The sequence below is a fragment of the Leguminivora glycinivorella genome, chromosome 14 (assembly GCF_023078275.1).
Source record: "Leguminivora glycinivorella isolate SPB_JAAS2020 chromosome 14, LegGlyc_1.1, whole genome shotgun sequence".
Classification (NCBI taxonomy): Eukaryota; Metazoa; Arthropoda; class Insecta; order Lepidoptera; family Tortricidae; genus Leguminivora; species Leguminivora glycinivorella.
Window position 1 is genome coordinate 12,612,276 of NC_062984.1, and position 18,339 is coordinate 12,630,614.

Genomic DNA, 18,339 nt, shown 5'->3' on the forward strand with positions numbered 1-18,339 from the left:
TAAATTATATAGAGATTATAGAGTGTACTTACACGCTTGCCTTTTATTTATGATAATACGAGTATTTATAGCAAAATTTACATGTAGCCGAAATGAAGATGCTGAGGTGGGCGGCTGGAGTAACTAGACTCGATAGAGTGAGGAATCCCCCATCACAGACAAAATCACCGAAAGTAGGCCTCGCTGGTATGGGCACGTGATGAGACGTCCTGAAGACCATGTAGTGCGGCAAACCTTGGCATTACCGAACAGGGAAGCGAGCAGACAAGGAAGACCTAAAGCCACATGGTGGTCTACAGTGACCCGCGACTTGGAACGAACCCAACTTACTCCGAAAACAACTCAGGACAGACGGTCCTGGCGCTTAAGAACGAGGAGGGCCGACCCCAAATAATAGGATTAAGGCAAAGAGAAAGAAGAAGTTATGTTTTTTATTTCCGCTACCCAAAGGTTGTCTGGTAGAGATCGCTCTTTAGCGATAAGACCGCCTGTTGTCTGCCTCTATTTATAATCATTTGTTTTGTCTCCACTGTATCTTTTGCTGAGATGTGCCAATAAAGAGTATTCTATCTACATATCTATCTAAATATCTAAGATGAGGGTGGTCCAAACCTCACATCGTGGGCTATCAGAATATACCCCATGTATGTTAGCCGATTATTTATAGTTTTCGAGTTACGAATATTTGATTTTTTTTTCTTTAACAAAAATTATTAAAAAAAACAGCGTCCTCACTTTGATGCAAGTCGGAAAAAAATACCAATTTCAAAGTTTTACGTTCAAAATTTTATCATATTTTTTGCAAGTTGTAAAATTACCGAAAATCATTCGGATAGGTGGTATTATCTTATTTAAGTACAAAATGTAAGTAATTTAAGTAAAACTTTGAAGTTGGTATTTTTTTATCCAACGTGTATCAAAGTGAGGACGTTGATTTTTTTTAGTTAATGCGCCGTTTGTAGTGATGATTTTACAAAAAGAAACTAGTAAAAAAACTCCACAGTTCTGTTTTTTTTACATTTAAGTAAATTAATTTCTTCCTCAAGAATTTCTCAAGAAAGAAAATTTCAAAAATTCGTAAATCGAAAACTACAAAAAATCGGCCAATATACATGCTGATAGGCCAGGATGTGAGAAAATTTAAAAAAAATATTGACGTCAAGGCTTGGACCATCCTGTATAATATAACAGTCATAGACAGAGCTGGTTTAATATATAGGGAAGGAAGGGGGGATGGGCTTAAGAAAATCTCTGAGTTAAAGTATCTAAGATGAAAGGGTAAGCATTGTTTGTGTCGCTGATTTAGTAGCACAAAGACATCCGGCCGGACCCATCGCTGCACTCTGACCACTTTGATGACTTTGAATATAAATAATGATTTCAAGTTGGATAACAAACAAATTTCTTTGCTTACACTCAAAGGGTTTTCAGGCTTGTTGACTTAAAAGAACGTAAGCCCTTTGAAATAGCATAAATAAGCAGAATCTCAATTCAATGCCAGTTCCAGCCAATTAGTTCATGCCGTCAGTCGCTGTCCATTGAAAAAATGGTCATCAAAACAAACTACGTTCGTAATTCAACTATCTTTTTTAACTGTGCTTCTCACTGATTTACTTTACCCTGATTTTACTCATTATTATTCACTACACGACTTTATCGCATAAAATTAAGTTTTAAATTTACTTCCGAACTTTCAAGCGTTGTCCCCGTGGTCTCGTTTCATTGTAGGTTGTCTTGTAGTCGGGTGGTTGAAATACAGTCTTCGAAACATCGGAGGCATATTTTACTCAATTAATTCCCGAAGTATTCAATAAATTTTTACGACAATTCTCTTTCCAAACAGACTGTATTAGTTGTGGCAAAAACACAGGTAGGAAGGCTGCCTAGAAACAAATATCCAATCCATCAGCACCGAAGGAAATAACAAAGATACTCGGCCATTTTACGAAAAGGTTCCTTTATCAGTGCTCCGCAGAAAACGAATTTATCGCCGTCTTTACGACGGGATTACGGTGTAATTACGCCGCCGATACCTATTCATATGAGTCATATAAGAACAGGGGACCTAGTCAACGTCAATAATGCTTACGCTTCGTATCTAAGCTCTAGCTGCCTATCGATTGTTCTTCTGTAGTGGGGCGATAGAATGAGACTGCGTTTCGATCGCTACGTAGTAGCGTCAAGAATTGTCACTTTGGCTAGGCCAAAAGATACCTACATAACCAGCCCATCATTGCCATGAAAAATATAGCCGGTCTTAAAGTAACTGTATTTTAAACTAGTCTAATAAAGTAAAACTTCAGACTAGCATACTCTTCAATCTTGATAATATCACACCGGCCTTACGTACATCGTTTAGTCTGAAGAGTGGCTTATTTCCCCAGTGTTTGAGAATTGCACACGGTTCTGAAACGCTACACGATCTTTGTACTTACGGAACAAATGGTCGCTATTTATCACTCAACGGGTGCTAGAAAATTGCAGTCCGATAAGAATATCTCTCAAGGATGACATTTCTTACAGTAGGTGTCTGAAAATCCCTATACATTTGCGAGATATCATAGCATCATAGATACATTTGCGAGCAATCCAAATGACATTTAATTCTAAACATTCTAAACTATTTTTAATAATAATCAAATAAAGTCTCTCCTTCCCATGGCAGAACAATAGTGTTCTGGACCTTTGGAAGCAATTTGGAAGTGTGCGCGGAGCCAAATCTAATACGTAGAGACCTTTTGACAAGTCAACGTAATGAAATGTAAGGTACTGTGGATTTGTACTCGTCCGTGGTATAATTAGGACCCAGGCAGAGGCAGCAGGTTGTAAAGTAATATTTGAGTAATATCAAAAAAAAATATGTAGATAAATATTCGTACTGGCGCAGTCGGTAGTGACCCTGCCTGCTGCGCCGCGGTCCCGGGTTCGAATCCCGGTAAGGGCATTTATTTGTGTGATGAACACAGATATTTGTTCCTGAGTCATGGATGATTTCTATGTATATAAGTATTTATATATTATATGTATCGTTGTCTGAGTACCCACAACACAAGCCTTCTTGAGCTTACCGTGGGCCTCAGTCAATCTGTGTAAGAATGTCCTATAATATTTATTTATTTATTTATTTAATATATCAAATTAGTACATTACATCAGAGGCCGGGAAAATGAGGATTTCCGGCCAAGTGGGTATATACGGCCGAGCGAGCGTGCGAGCGAGGCCGGATAGGGATACGAGGCCGGGAATCCGTTTTCACGCAGAGGCATGTATAGTGCTTTTCTCAAACATACAATGAAATAAAAAAAAATGCTCTAAAGGACAGTATTTTATAAAAAAAAGTTACTTTGCAGGCCTAGGCCTAAAAAATAATATGAAATCCCTTTACAGTCCTCTCGAGTTGTTGCGCCCAAAAAGCTAAACTTCCCAGCCCATTTTAAGGAACGTAAAGACAATATTTCATTGCATGTTTGAGAAAAATATGTTTACACTGATAAGTGTAAGTAATAGGGTTAAAGTGTAACTCCGTTAACGCGCCAATTTCCGGCCAACTTTTGATCAACTTAATAAACCGATAAAGGCTGTCAAAAGCTCACAAAAACTTTGCGAATAAATGATGGCCTCGCCCCAGTTATCCGTTATTGAACAAAGAGATAAGAGCCACATCAGTATCAAACTTATTATCTTTCGAAATTTAATTATTATCACAGAATATATAATAGTACAAGTACAGAAGGTTGGGTGACATTGTAGCGATAGGTATCTAGGGCAGTTCTGAGAAAGAAGTCTAGGCTACAAAGTGTTAAATCTATTTATTAGGACTATTTAGGGACGTGGGTCGTAGGCCTACGGTGGTGATGGCAAATGGATCGCAGCGTAGCTGAGCGTTACTGTCCTGGCGTCCTGGCGTCGGTAGTGGCGTGTGACGCGGCGTTCGACGCGAGTGGGCAGAGGCGTCCAGGCAGGGTGAAGGTTTGCGGGCGTGATAGTAGTGAGCCCGTCGAGTAGTCCCTGGAATTTTATTCCACTGTGTTAGGCTCCGAAGTCTTAATGTACCCGTGGATCGTCCCGCCACATTTACAAAGGCATTCTAGTACCTAGTTATTAAAACTAATTCAGTTTGTCTGTGGCGGTCGATAAATGATGATTCAGAACGGAGATGATTATGATTTAAAGGCATAAGCGTAAGGCTGCTATTGGCAAGGCGCGATAGTATGGAGGCTAGAAGGTTATGACTATACATAATAGGTATTAGGTATGCAATAAAGTTATGCCCATTAAAACTAAAAGGCTAAAGGTAAAATGTACATATATAGTGCAATAGCATTCACAATGTATGGCTAGGTCACCAGCTTCGAAGCAGTGGAAACTTAAAACTAAGATAGGTATGTGTTCAAACTGTGGTTCAAACTTACCCAAAGTGGGGGAATATATGCACTTGATTTGTAATGAAGTGTCGTAACAAACGAGATGCACCTTTTATAAATTAACTATGTGTTTTATGGTTTCATATAACTATTAGAAATTCACACATGACGATTCAAGGGCGCGGCCCATATCTGTGCACGAGCGACGTGCGCGCCGCGCTGCAGTTTGATCTCTTCTCCGGGCCGAGGCACCGTTATAACATGGCGCCGGCGATATCGCGTAAACAAGTACGCGGGATTGGAAAAGTCGATAGTATCGACAGTATCGACGTCGATACTTATCATTTCCTATTTATTTGTCATAACGACAAGATTAAATGTTGTAAATATATGAGAATATATTTATTTTAATTCTTATAATTTACTAAGAAATAATTAACGCTACAGTTACCCCGCTCCCTAGGGAAGGATTTTTGCTCACCTTAATTAAAAAATCCGATAGGTACACTAAACACTAAACTAAGCTCTATTTATATATGTATTTGTACTAAATTCATTTATTATCTTGAGCGTCTTACTAGTTTGAGGTCCTTAATATGCCAAGTGCCCAAATCTTTGCCGGACGTATCTTGCAAGTCGTAGACTAGAGGAGACCTTTTACGTACTATTTTACATTCTAAAAACTTCGGTGCCAACTTCTTGCTAAAATAATGGTCTTTATCACTTTGGTAATAGGTTTTTCTCCAAACTATGTCATTGACGTTGAATTCGGTTGGTAGGCGTCTTAAGTTGTAGCGAGAGGTGTTTTTTGCGTGAGCCTGCCAAAGACGAGTTTGGACTTCATCAAATATATTTGCCATGGGACCAACATTTTCGGCATAAATACTGCGAGGTAGAAAAATTACTTCATTGGAAAGGTCGTTATCTACGTAGTGCGAACCGCACGTTACTAACTCTCGCGCGTAAACAAGAAAGGAAGGCGTGAAATTAGTAACTTCGCTTCGTGAGTTATTGATAGCAAAGGTTATTTTTGGCAAGTTAACGTCCCAAGCTCTGTGGTCGTTTTCTATGAAAGTAGAAATACATGTAATTAAGGTACGGTTATGACGTTCCACCGTGTTTACCTGGGGAGTATAACGGGGGTAAAGAAAACGTTGGGCACTTTATATTTTTTAAAAAACGAATCTAAGTTTTTACTTATAAACTGACTCCCGTTATCCAAGAACACTGTCTGAGGTACTCCATGAACAAGAAAGACCGAGTCTTCTAGATGTTTGATTACTGCTTCCGCGTTCGCTCGTCGTAGTGGGAATGCGAGGCAATATTTCGAAAAACAACACACTATTACGAGTAGAAATGTGTTCTGTTTTCTACTTGTAGGAAGAGGACCAATAAAGTCGATTGATATCATTTGGAAGGGTCGTGAGCATTGTTTAGGTCTGCCCATGACCCCTAACGTAGTATGGTTCGGTTGCTTGTGTGCTAGACAAACAGAGCAACTCGAAACAACCTTAACTACGTCGGAATGCATACCCGGCCAGAAATATCGCAGGGCCAAACGGTGATAAGTTTTATGTATGCCCAAGTGGCCGGCAGTTGGGGTTGCATGATTATCATTGATTATTTGATCACGCAACTCACGTGGAACCACTTCTTTCCAGGCAAACTCCGACGTTAGTGAGCACTTATTTTTTGAGAGTCTGTAAAGCACATTGTTATTAATAGTGAAGTTTGGAAGACTGGAGGGAGACGTGCGACAAGTGCTATATTTATTTATGTACCACGGATCAGTTGTACGCGAAAAGGGATTGGTCATTGTAATAGCAGCTACAGGCAAAGCGCGAGAAAGGGCGTCTGGTATGACATTATCCACGCCCCGACGATGTTTTATAATGAAGTTAAAGGTGGATAATCGAATACCCCAACGGGCCAGCCTCCCGGTTGGGTTATTGAGTGAAAGGAACCATTTTAAAGCTGCATGATCCGTATACACCGTAAAAGTCTGACCGTTATCAAGATAACAGCGCCAGTGCTCCAAAGCGACCAAGACGGCCAAGGTTTCCCTTTCCGTAATGCTATAATTACGCTCTGCGCCAGTCAAGGACTTACTCATATATGCTATGGGGTGTTCCTGACCATTAATCGTTTGACAGAGCATAGCGCCGATGCCGTAATTACTTGCATCTGTGTGTACCTCGAACGGAAGGTCATAATGAGGGCAAGCCAATACGGGGCAAGAGGTAAGTTTATTTTTAAGCTCTTCAAAAGCAGCATTAGCTTCTTCAGTCCAGGCAAAGGGAGACCCACCTTTTTTACCCGAGGTCAAGCTATTTAAGGGTCCAGCGATGGTGCTAAAATTCGGAACAAATCGGCGATACCATGAAGCGCTTCCTAAAAAGCTTTTTACGTCCTTCTTTGTAGTGGGTGTAGGGTAATTTCTAATTGCCTCCACTTTCTCGGGGTCAGTGCGTAGTCCTTCAGAGTCGACTACGTAACCAAGGTATTTTAAGCTGTCCCTAAAGAACTGTGTTTTTTCAAAATTTATTGTCAAGTTAGCTTGTTGAAGTTTGTTTAACACACGCGACAATAAGGCAACATGGCTTTCAAAACTATTACTTACGCAAATAATGTCGTCTAAATAACAGAATACCCTGAGCTCAAATTCGGGTCCAAATAGGGCATCGACCAGCCGCTGCTGGGTGGCAGGGGCATTAGTGAGGCCAAAAGCCATTGTTTTAAAGGAAAATGTCCCCCTATTTGGTACAAAAAAAGCAGTTTTGCAGCGATCTTCTGCAGCTATAGGTATTTGCCAGAAACTTTTGGACAAATCGATGCTCGTTAAATATTTCGCGTCTCTAAGATTGTCAAGGATCTCGGACATATACGGAAGACTGTAAGCGTCTTTAATTGTAACGGAATTAAGTTTCCGGCTATCAAGGCAAAACCTTGGCTTACCATTCTTTTTGTTGACTACTAGTACCGGGGATGACCAGGCACTTTCACAGGGTTCAATCACGTCCAGTTGTAGCATTTCGTCTACCTGTTCATTAATAATTTTAGTCTTTTCCGGAGACATACGGTAGTAACGTTGTCTTATAGGGGACGCATTACCTGTATGTATATGATGTTCTATCATCGCGGTTCGACCTAAACCTTTCTGCTCGTAAGATATAGCTTTAAATTTCTTTATTAAATCGTCAACAACTGAGCGCTGATTAGGATGTAAATGTTGATAGGATGTGATATGCTTAACTTCCTGGGGAATAGTGGGCTCAGAAACAGAATTAGAAGTTTCACTTATATTTAGAGAGGCAATATATTTCGGACATAAGTTAAACTTCCGCCAAAAATCTATACCTAATATAAAGTGCGTTTTGACAATGGGCATGACATATGCCTTAAGGATGTGATTCTGTCCCTCAAAATGAACGGGTAGATTTATATAACCAATACTTTCTAATTTGTGCCCACCAGCTGACTCCAAGTTAGTATCGTCAGGATTGAGTATTGTAAATTGCGAGAATATTGGATCATTGTGAAAACCATTACCGATAATCGTTACAGCGGCACCAGAATCCAATAGTCCCGAGATTTTTTTATTCTGTATTTTAACATCGATAAAAGCCCTGTTATCGTTATTTAGTGTTTGTGATTGCAGAATTGAAGTTACTTTATAGACACGAAAAAAATTCTTTATAAATTTCAACCAGTCGGTCCAGTCGTTAACTTCGGAGTAACTACAATTCTGCTTCATGCGTTTTTTTGTTCCTGTGTAGAGGAAGATAATTGTTTCTGACAGTCAGGGCAGTCGTGAAACTTAACTCCTGGGTGACCACAACGAAAACATACAATAACACGTTCTGCGGTGCAGTTCCTCAACGAGTGAGTGTCGACGCGACAGCGAGGGCAAAATTTCGGCCTAGCATTGATTGCATAAACTGGTGTAGCGGCAGCAACTGCGTCGACAGGTGTAATATTCGTAATAGTATTAGGCTTATTTGCGTAGTTAGAGAATCGAGACTTATAGTCGTAATTTTTTGCAAAAGGCTGTCTCTGTAAAAATGGTTTATTTGACGCGTTAGTAGAAGTAGAGGCGTGAGAGTAAGCAAAGTCCGGGGCTAGGGTCTCAGACGTGGCTTTGGGGGGCTCTCGATATTGAGCCATACGAGACTGAACATTTTCGTAGTTCTTACACACGGACTGCAATTGTTGTACATCTTTTATTTCTGAGCAAGAAGTGAGCACGTTGGCGTAGCAAGGACGAATATTGTGAAGCAATATCTGTAACTTTTCTTCTTCCGGCAGAGGTTTATCAAGCTGTGAAAACATGCCCGACATTATTGAAAGGTAGATTGTAATATTTTCCCGCGGGCCCTGTGTACGTGCCTTGATTTCGTCCTTGAAGCGATAATCATAGTTCGGAGTACTGAAGGCCTCCTTGAGCCTAACACAGACATCTTCCCATGAATCAACTTGATCTCTTATACTTCTAAACCAATGTAGGGCATCATCGGTGAATATCTCGGTTGCGAAAGATAAAACTTTGCTTGAGGATAGCGACCTGGCCTTGATAAAATCAGATGCACTGCGGATGAAGGACCTTACGCACGTTTTTCCATTAAATTTTAGTTTTGACAACTCCGAGGACAAACCACGCTCACAATTTACCGTAATGAGGCTGAGTATCTTCAGAAGTGGAACCCGCAGCAATAGTATCAAAGTTGTTTAAGGCTGATTTGCAAGTTTGGAATAGTTTAAAGCATTCGTTGCACGCGGTTAATGAATCTGGCTGAGATGAGCAATCGATCCGGTTCAAGCGATGGAAAATGTGATTCATTGTATTTTTAGTTCGAGCTAAAAGGTTTTTGTCAAAGTTTTCATTTAAACACTTTATGTTTTTAGCTATTTTTGACAAGCTTTCCTCCACTGCCGCTGCATCTACTGCAGGATCAAATGGTGACAATAAAATATCATCAGAAGGATAAAGCCGCACGAGTTTCGTAATTTGTTTACGTAAATCCATCACATTATCAGCGGGGGATTCCCCTCTAATCTCTACTTCATACGCAAGCTCCGCCTTTTGGAGTGACATGAATTTTATTTCCGATGTCATGATGTAGAATGTATTTTACAACGTTTGGGTAAGTTTGCACACGTATAATTATTAGGGTTATTCTAAACTACTCCGTTCTGTTACAGAGAGAGCGAAAGTGAAAGTAGTGACTTGTTTTTATTAATATAAAATAAGATAGAAGGAAGTAGGAGAAAAAGAAAATAAATCGTATAGCACCGAAAGATAAGATAAGAAAATGGATGGTGATAGAGAGAAAAAACAAATTACAGAAAGGCAAAATAAAATGCAACTAGTGTCTAAAGTATTGTTACAAAATATCGGTTTTATCGATATCGATAACTGCCGTGTCCAATCTCTAGACCCAAGTTGTTAAGCACAATTTAAAATAAAAAACAAGACTTCACAAAACAACACGCACACAAAACAAACTACTCAACGATCCAAAATACCACAGAAACCACCTTGATACCAAGTTGAAGGCGCCACTTGTAGCGATAGGTATCTAGGGCAGTTCTGAGAAAGAAGTCTAGGCTACAAAGTGTTAAATCTATTTATTAGGACTATTTAGGGACGTGGGTCGTAGGCCTACGGTGGTGATGGCAAATGGATCGCAGCGTAGCTGAGCGTTACTGTCCTGGCGTCCTGGCGTCGGTAGTGGCGTGTGACGCGGCGTTCGACGCGAGTGGGCAGAGGCGTCCAGGCAGGGTGAAGGTTTGCGGGCGTGATAGTAGTGAGCCCGTCGAGTAGTCCCTGGAATTTTATTCCACTGTGTTAGGCTCCGAAGTCTTAATGTACCCGTGGATCGTCCCGCCACATTTACAAAGGCATTCTAGTACCTAGTTATTAAAACTAATTCAGTTTGTCTGTGGCGGTCGATAAATGATGATTCAGAACGGAGATGATTATGATTTAAAGGCATAAGCGTAAGGCTGCTATTGGCAAGGCGCGATAGTATGGAGGCTAGAAGGTTATGACTATACATAATAGGTATTAGGTATGCAATAAAGTTATGCCCATTAAAACTAAAAGGCTAAAGGTAAAATGTACATATATAGTGCAATAGCATTCACAATGTATGGCTAGGTCACCAGCTTCGAAGCAGTGGAAACTTAAAACTAAGATAGGTATGTGTTCAAACTTACCCAAAGTGGGGGAATATATGCACTTGATTTGTAATGAAGTGTCGTAACAAACGAGATGCACCTTTTATAAATTAACTATGTGTTTTATGGTTTCATATAACTATTAGAAATTCACACATGACGATTCAAGGGCGCGGCCCATATCTGTGCACGAGCGACGTGCGCGCCGCGCTGCAGTTTGATCTCTTCTCCGGGCCGAGGCACCGTTATAACATGGCGCCGGCGATATCGCGTAAACAAGTACGCGGGATTGGAAAAGTCGATAGTATCGACAGTATCGACGTCGATACTTATCATTTCCTATTTATTTGTCATAACGACAAGATTAAATGTTGTAAATATATGAGAATATATTTATTTTAATTCTTATAATTTACTAAGAAATAATTAACGCTACAACCGGATTAAGACAAAACAAAAAAGAGAGGTAATAAACACGTAACGATAATAATATGACGCTAACATCAATAACACAAACGTGCAGAATTGCAGATGGTGCGTAACAATAAACTTTACGACTAGAAAATTAGGTAAAAAATATGTGGTTTTTACCTCAAAAATAAACTAAAAAAAGACTAAGTTTGGGAAAGTGTGTAGCGACAAGATTCGATAAATTTGCATTCAATTCGTCCCCAACACTGTTTTCGGGCGAGCGTGGGGAGCGATGCGACGCACGGGCGCGGGGTACACCCTCCCTTTACCTCAGCCCCCGAATGCACGGAACTCGTGCGCGGACTAGTATATATTCAAGTCTTGGGTACTTTCTAGGTATATATACAGTATTTATATATTTTTGTTTAAGCCTTCAGCATCACAAGCCTTATTGAACTTTTCCGTGGGACTTAATCAATAAGATCTGTGTAATCAATAAGATTGTCCTATTTTATTCATGATGTCTATTTAACTGAGCATTAGTAGCCATTCCACACGTGGACATCGCATATGAACTAAAAAAAAACTCGCGATGTAAAGTAACAATAGAAAGTGCGAACGTGCGTTCAGTGAGAACGCGCGCCACCCTGATTAGGCCGCGAACTCGCGGCCGCCAGCATGTACTTGTAGCGCGGCGATAGAATCGCGGAGTGAGCCGCCCCTGTTATTATTCTCAAAGGAAGCTGCAGACTAACATGCTTGGTGCTCAAAATTCGTAAGATTGCCTTTTTTATAAGATTAAAAAAGTCGTCCTGCCTTAAATATATTAAAAAGACGTTCTCTTTTGCTGCTTTCCGGCTCCCTCGAATTATGTCGAATAGAAAATAGTGCGAATAGTAGGAATAGGAATATCGTAACAATATGAGTTATAGTAAGCTTACCGCGTGTTGTGCAACAGTTTTACTGTATATGGAGGGGTCGTTTTTCGCCGTGGTTTAAAATAATTCACAAAGGGGAAAATAACGAAGTTTGTACATATGTACATATTATAAACATGAAATAGTTCTTAGGGTTTGTATGTATTACCTGCCTCACTAAGCCTACCTCGCGGCGTTTGTATTACATATCGTCACTACTTTTAATAAAAAAACTTGTATCTTCGTCTGTCAATGAAAAGAAAATTGTACCTATGTATAGAATGCATATAGAATTACTGCGTTTTAACTTTGAGGAGCAGCGTGAGATACGAGATTTTTTTCTAGTGACGATATGTTACTTGCTTACTTTCAGTTTCCAAATAAATCGACCAAGAAATTGAAGATTTAAATCCTGCATTTGAGCCACTTTAATTTAGCAACACCAATGTCGTCAAGCCAATATTTATTTATTTATTTAAACTTTATTGCACAAATAAAACAAAAATGTACAAATGGCGAACTTAATGCCTAATGGCATTCTCTACCAGTCAACCATAGGGCCAAACAGAGACATGTAAAAATGGTGCAAGGAGAAAGAAAAATGACAATGACAATTATCGAAAACAACTGATTAACTTCATAAAATACTTATATAATACATAAATATAAATATCATATTAATGGATGAATATCATATTAATTTCATATTAATGGATGCCAGAACTCTAGTGGTCTTTACCGCATTACACATAATTAACATAATTTACTCTAATTAAAGGATAGACGCGTTACCCGAGTAATTATTTACATTAACATGTAATCCTATAAACCTCCTCGTTACACACAATTACACGGACGGATTATTGCAGTTAATTTTGATATTTTCCGGTGCTAACATATTATATGGAACACCCTAACTTTGTACAGTCGGTATCAATAGCAGATGAAACATCGCACCAAAAGTATCTGATTTTTTAACCGACTTCAAAAAAAGGAGGAGGTTCTCAATTCGACTGAATGTTTTTTTTTTGTATGTATACCTCATATCTCCGAGAATCGTGAACCGATTTTCAAAATTTTTTTTTAATCGAACGGGTATAACCCCGAGATGGTCCCATTGGCACCAAGTCGGGGTCTGATGATGGGATCCTGGAGAAATCGAGGGAACTCTTCAAATATTATAGGCACTTGTAATGCTTTCAGTGTATTTTTCAAAGATACACCAGTATTTACGCCTGATGGTAATAATTTTATGTAGCTGAGCTGATGATGGAAGGTCAACTCCTCAATGGTTAGGAGTTAAAGCATAATTTTTTCACTACTGTACGCATATTCGGACTGATACTTATAATATCAATAGGAACCACTAAAAATCAACAAATAAATAAACTTTTTAACAAAAAATAAAACCGCCTTCAAAAATAAGCGCGTTACAAAACACGGAGAAACTAAAAAGCAAAAAATAATGAACCTTTGAATTCAGATTTCTTGATCTAAACATCCAAATTATAAACAAATCAATTATTTTTGGAGTCGGGGCCAGCCTGCGTATGGTTGGGTGGGGCAACAGGCAATAGCAAGACGAGGAACAGGGCTGGTACCGACTACAAAAATAATTGATTTGTTTATAATTTGGATGTTTAGATTATTGCAATCCGATAAGAAATCTGAATTCAAAGGTTCATTTGTTTGCTTTTTAGTTTCTCCGTGTTTTTCTAAATTAAATACACCGTGTATAATGAGGAAACCGAATAATTTTAACAGCTAATTCCTGATTATATTGTAAGACTAAAATGTCATAAAAACTTTGGTATTACATATTAGATATTAGTACAAGGTTATAGACTAATTAGATTAGACAATTTTGAAGCGTTGTTTGTTCCGCTACTTTTGGTGCTGACTGTGCAGCGGAGTCCTGTCCGAGTTAGGAGTTTGTACAGATTATTTGTTGAAGTTTGGACCGACATATGTATTTAACATAGGGTTAATTTACTTTTTCTAATATCTATTTCTTAAAACGAGTATGAAAGTATTCCCGATTATCTATCAATTATATTTGGCTAAGACGGATTATTCATGAAAATCATATATTTCATTTCATAGGTAGGTACCTATTATAAACATCATACATTTCATATCCTAGCTAAACGGTAAGTGCGTGCGAGTTATAGCATCGTGTAAATGGGCCCTTAGTATGAACTTGAGCCGTTACGTTTTATGTAATTGATGATTTAGTTTTAGTTCGGGACGTCATACGTGTGGCAGAACTGGCAGAGTATAAAAAGTAATTTGGAGTAATACGTGGACTTATATGTATGTATGAAGGCACTTGAAATAACTGCGTTATGACGGTCGGTATCGAGTCAGTCATTAGCTTCAAAGACAGACAGACGGACAGAATCGCACCATAACGTTCATTTTGTACCTTTTAGGTGCGGAACCCTAAAAAAGTGTACAAACTAACCTAACCACAAAATTAAAAATTTGAAAAAACCCCTGACCGCGACATAGTATACCGATTTTCATGAAACATGGCCAAGAACACTCCCGACTTACTCAGCTTTCAGACAAAAAAAACTAAATCCAAATCGGTTCATCCGTTCGGGAGCTACGATGCCACAGACAGACACACACACAGACAGACAGACAAACAGACAGACAGACACACACAGACAGACACATCAAACTTATAACACCCCGTAGTTTTTGCGTCGGGGGTTAAGAAGAAATTTCTCGATCGCCAACAGCCATTTTCCTAACAATGCTAACGACACAATTGTCTAGATTAATAAACTGACCGCAATCACTAGACAATAATAAGAAAAGCTTCCATTTCTAGTTTCTAAACAACGTAACTTTGTCGCTCAACAACTTTGGTCCTTCTTTATTAAGGTGAACTCCTGACCTTTGGGATTTGGACGGCCTGTTGAGAATTTCCTGTTGGCATTGATTTTGGTTAAGTATCTGATCAACGCCCATCACAATTAACCACGGACCTTCCTTACATTAATACGTGAGAGAAAGAAGCGTAGGTATTCAACAATACAATAGCAAAGATATATGTAACTCCGTATAGACGGATAAAGTCTAAGAAAAAAACGTACCTCAAAGCCCTAGAGAAAAAGGTACCTTTGGGGAACGCTCGGCTAAATACATACTTACATTTTAACACATATCAAGCTAACAATATGGGCCAAATTGTCAAAACTGAGGTTCAAAAGTTTCAAGCCTGTGTCGAGAGATGGCAGTCTATGCACTGTTATTACACATTTTACTTTGACACAAAGACGGTTGTCTATTGTTTGCCCGACAGTCATTTAACATAATATTCATATGCCCGAATCTAACTTGCCTGAATTTCATTTGCCCGAATGATTTGTTTACCATAAAAATTGTATGACATACTGGTTGTTTATCCGAACATTACCTTCCATAATCATACAATGCCATACTATTTGTTAGCCATATTATTAAGTGCAATAATATGGTTTAATATAATATTCAAACGCCATAAGCAATTATTGCCATATTAATTGTTGCCCGTATTATTACCTAACCTACTTTCTGATAGCAGTTTCATTTTCCTGGGGGTCACAGTTCTAACCTAACCTAATCTACTTTTCAAGCAGTTTCATTTTCCATGGGGCCACAGTTCTAACCTAACCTAACCTACTTTCTGATAGCAGTTTCATTTTCCAGGGGGTCACAGTTCTAACCTAACCTAACCTACTTTCTGATAGCAGTTTCATTTTCCAGGGGGTCACAGTTCTAACCTAACCTAACCTACTTTCTGATAGCAGTTTTATTTTCCAGGGGGGTCACAGTTCTAACCTAACCTAACCTACTTTCTGATAGCAGATTCATTCTTTAGTACTTCTAGTAGTGTCGTCTCTGTGATAATTACGCATTTCGATGATTCTGCCAAATCACATTATGGAAATTGACTTTTCTGGTCGCTAATTTGGATGACAAATGATGATATGGAATGTGGTAATTACTGATTTCGATGATTCTGACAAATGACATTATGGAAACTGACTTCATGGGAAACAAAGTTTCTGGCACTTGATTAATATAGTAAACAATGATTATGGCATAAGATGTTATGAGAAACAATATTATGATTGTTGAATAGGGTGGCAAATAAAATTATGGCAAATGAAATTCTGGCAAATGGGGGTATCCTTGTGAGTACACATTTTACTTCGACAGTAACTCTCTATAATATTCGATCCTCTTTGCTCATAGTAAAACAAATAGATAACAATTTCCATTTTTAGGGTTCCGCATCAAAACATACAAAAGGAACCCTTATGGTGCCACTCTGTCTGTCTGTCTGTCTGTCACATTACTAAATATCTCGAGAACTACTTATGCTCTCGCTTTGAAGCTTGGAACACTTATGAACATCGTTAACCTCTACAGATTGAATTGATGTCGAATTGTCTTGATTTTCTTTGGACGTTGCGTAATAATTAAATTGTAATTATATCGTCACTACTTTGAAAAAATCTCGTATCTCACGCTGCTCCTCAAAGTAAAAACGCAGTAAGTCTATATGCATTTCATACATACTTACTACAATTTTCTTTTCATTGACAGACGAAGATACAAGTTTTTTTTAAAGTAGTGACGATATTACATATTACTTGTTATGTGGAAAATTGGGTTTTGAAGGATTTAGTTAAGTCTGTAGAGTTTCAATAACATTTGATGATTCAACTAGTACGGAACCCTCGGTGGGCGAGTCCGACTGGCACTTGGCCGGTTTTTATTCATTAAAAATCTGTAAACACTAGTTATATTGCTGCATTTTATAACATGCCCGTGCAAAAGCCTTCGGGCAATTTCGCCAATACACACAGTTTTCTGCGATACAGGAAATTTTGTTTCTGTATCGGTGATGCATTTTACATTGGGTTACCAATTGGATCTTATTATACGTTTTACAGGCACCCTGTTACACTGAAGTGTGTCTGTTAACAGGCGAAATATTGTCATGTATCCCGTGGTGGATTAAATCGGGCGTAGTACTATAGTTTATTATTCAAACTCAGTTTCCGAATAATCAAGAGAGCCTTTACCAGGTATTGTGGTGAAACTGAAAAGGTAAATTCGACCAGTCAGCAGGACATCGTGGATAAAATCCGTCCGTTTTTTTGAAAAACAAAGGAAGCCTTTATACCCGCTGGAGTATTGTCCTATAGGCAGGTATTGACAAAAGTGAATAACCAAGAACACAACGATGACGGTGTGCACTACAGCCTCTTTTTCCCCGTAACCTTTTGTACAAACAGCGAACCTCCTGTTCCAAAGAATACATATACACAAAGAGGATCGAGTATTATAGAGAGTTACTGTCAAAGTAAAATGTGTAATCACAGTGCATAGACTGCCATCTCTCGACACAAGCTTAAAACTTTTGAATCTCAGTTTTGACAATTTGGCCCATATTGTTAGCTTGATATGTGTTAAAATGTCAAATATTAATATTAGCGCCATCTAGCCGAGCGTTCCCCAAAGGTGTAACGCCATCTAGGCCATCGTAGTTTTTGTCTCTAGGGCTTTGAGGTACGTTTTTTTCTTAGACTTTATCCGTCTATACGGAGTTACATATGTCTTTGATATAAATAAAAGATTGGATCACTGCCGCACCCGCGTCGAGGCACTTCGTATTAAGGAATGCTCTATAAAATCGACGTTTCGCCGTAAACTTTCGTTTACGGCCACTTCGGGTGTTAAAAATAAAGATTACACCAGTTTAATCCCGTTATACAAGGATCATATAGAATATAATAGAATAGAATAGAAAACATTTACTCAAGACGCTAAGGGAGCGAAAATGCTAAAATGGAGAGAAGCCCCTCTTTCAATTTGGGAATTCCAGTTAAATATACTAGTGTTATTAACTAGATTTATCGAAAAAAAATGTCCATTAAGAACAACTCAGTTTTAAAAGATATTGCGAAAAAATCTTTAAAATCGAGGTTCCGCTCTCGACTGTTTCCTCCTGCAAAACTTATTTAAACGGTACGAAATTTGAGAATCTGAATAACAATGAAATAATCTGTGTCTGACCGTTTAGATTTTTTGGCTAATTGTTACCGATCTTGAGTATCACACATTTTTTTAAGCCATACTGAAAAAGGCCGTTTTTAGAAATTTTTGATTGGCTCTAGCGTCTTTTAAAATAAAAATAGCAAAAAAATCAAAACGGTCCGACACAGATAAAAATAATAATAATCTGTGTTGAAATAGTTATTTGTATTACAAGGGGGCAAAGTAATTGTTAAACCATCATCATCATATATCATACGTGCCAATATTGATACCCGAGCAAGCGAAAGATTCCAATATTGAACCGGGAGCGTAGCGAGTGGTTCAAAAAGTGGAATCTTGAGCGTTGCGAGGGTTTCAAGGCACGATGGTTAAACAAACTTTGCCACCGAGTGAAACACAACATTTTTCAC

At 38.6% G+C, this 18,339-nt stretch overlaps 2 long non-coding RNA genes across 2 annotated transcripts; both read right to left on the minus strand.

Moving 5' to 3' along the window:
• Positions 1–3,790: 3,790 nt before the first annotated feature.
• LOC125233421 lies at positions 3,791–5,488 on the minus strand. The gene is made up of 2 exons (XR_007177853.1): positions 4,413–5,488; positions 3,791–4,008 (listed from the first exon to the last, which is right to left on the minus strand). It is a non-coding gene; the product is annotated as an uncharacterized LOC125233421 (long non-coding RNA).
• Positions 5,489–9,970: 4,482 nt separating this feature from the next.
• Positions 9,971–10,971, minus strand: LOC125233625. The gene is made up of 2 exons (XR_007177871.1): positions 10,581–10,971; positions 9,971–10,188 (listed from the first exon to the last, which is right to left on the minus strand). It is a non-coding gene; the product is annotated as an uncharacterized LOC125233625 (long non-coding RNA).
• Positions 10,972–18,339: the final 7,368 nt, after the last annotated feature.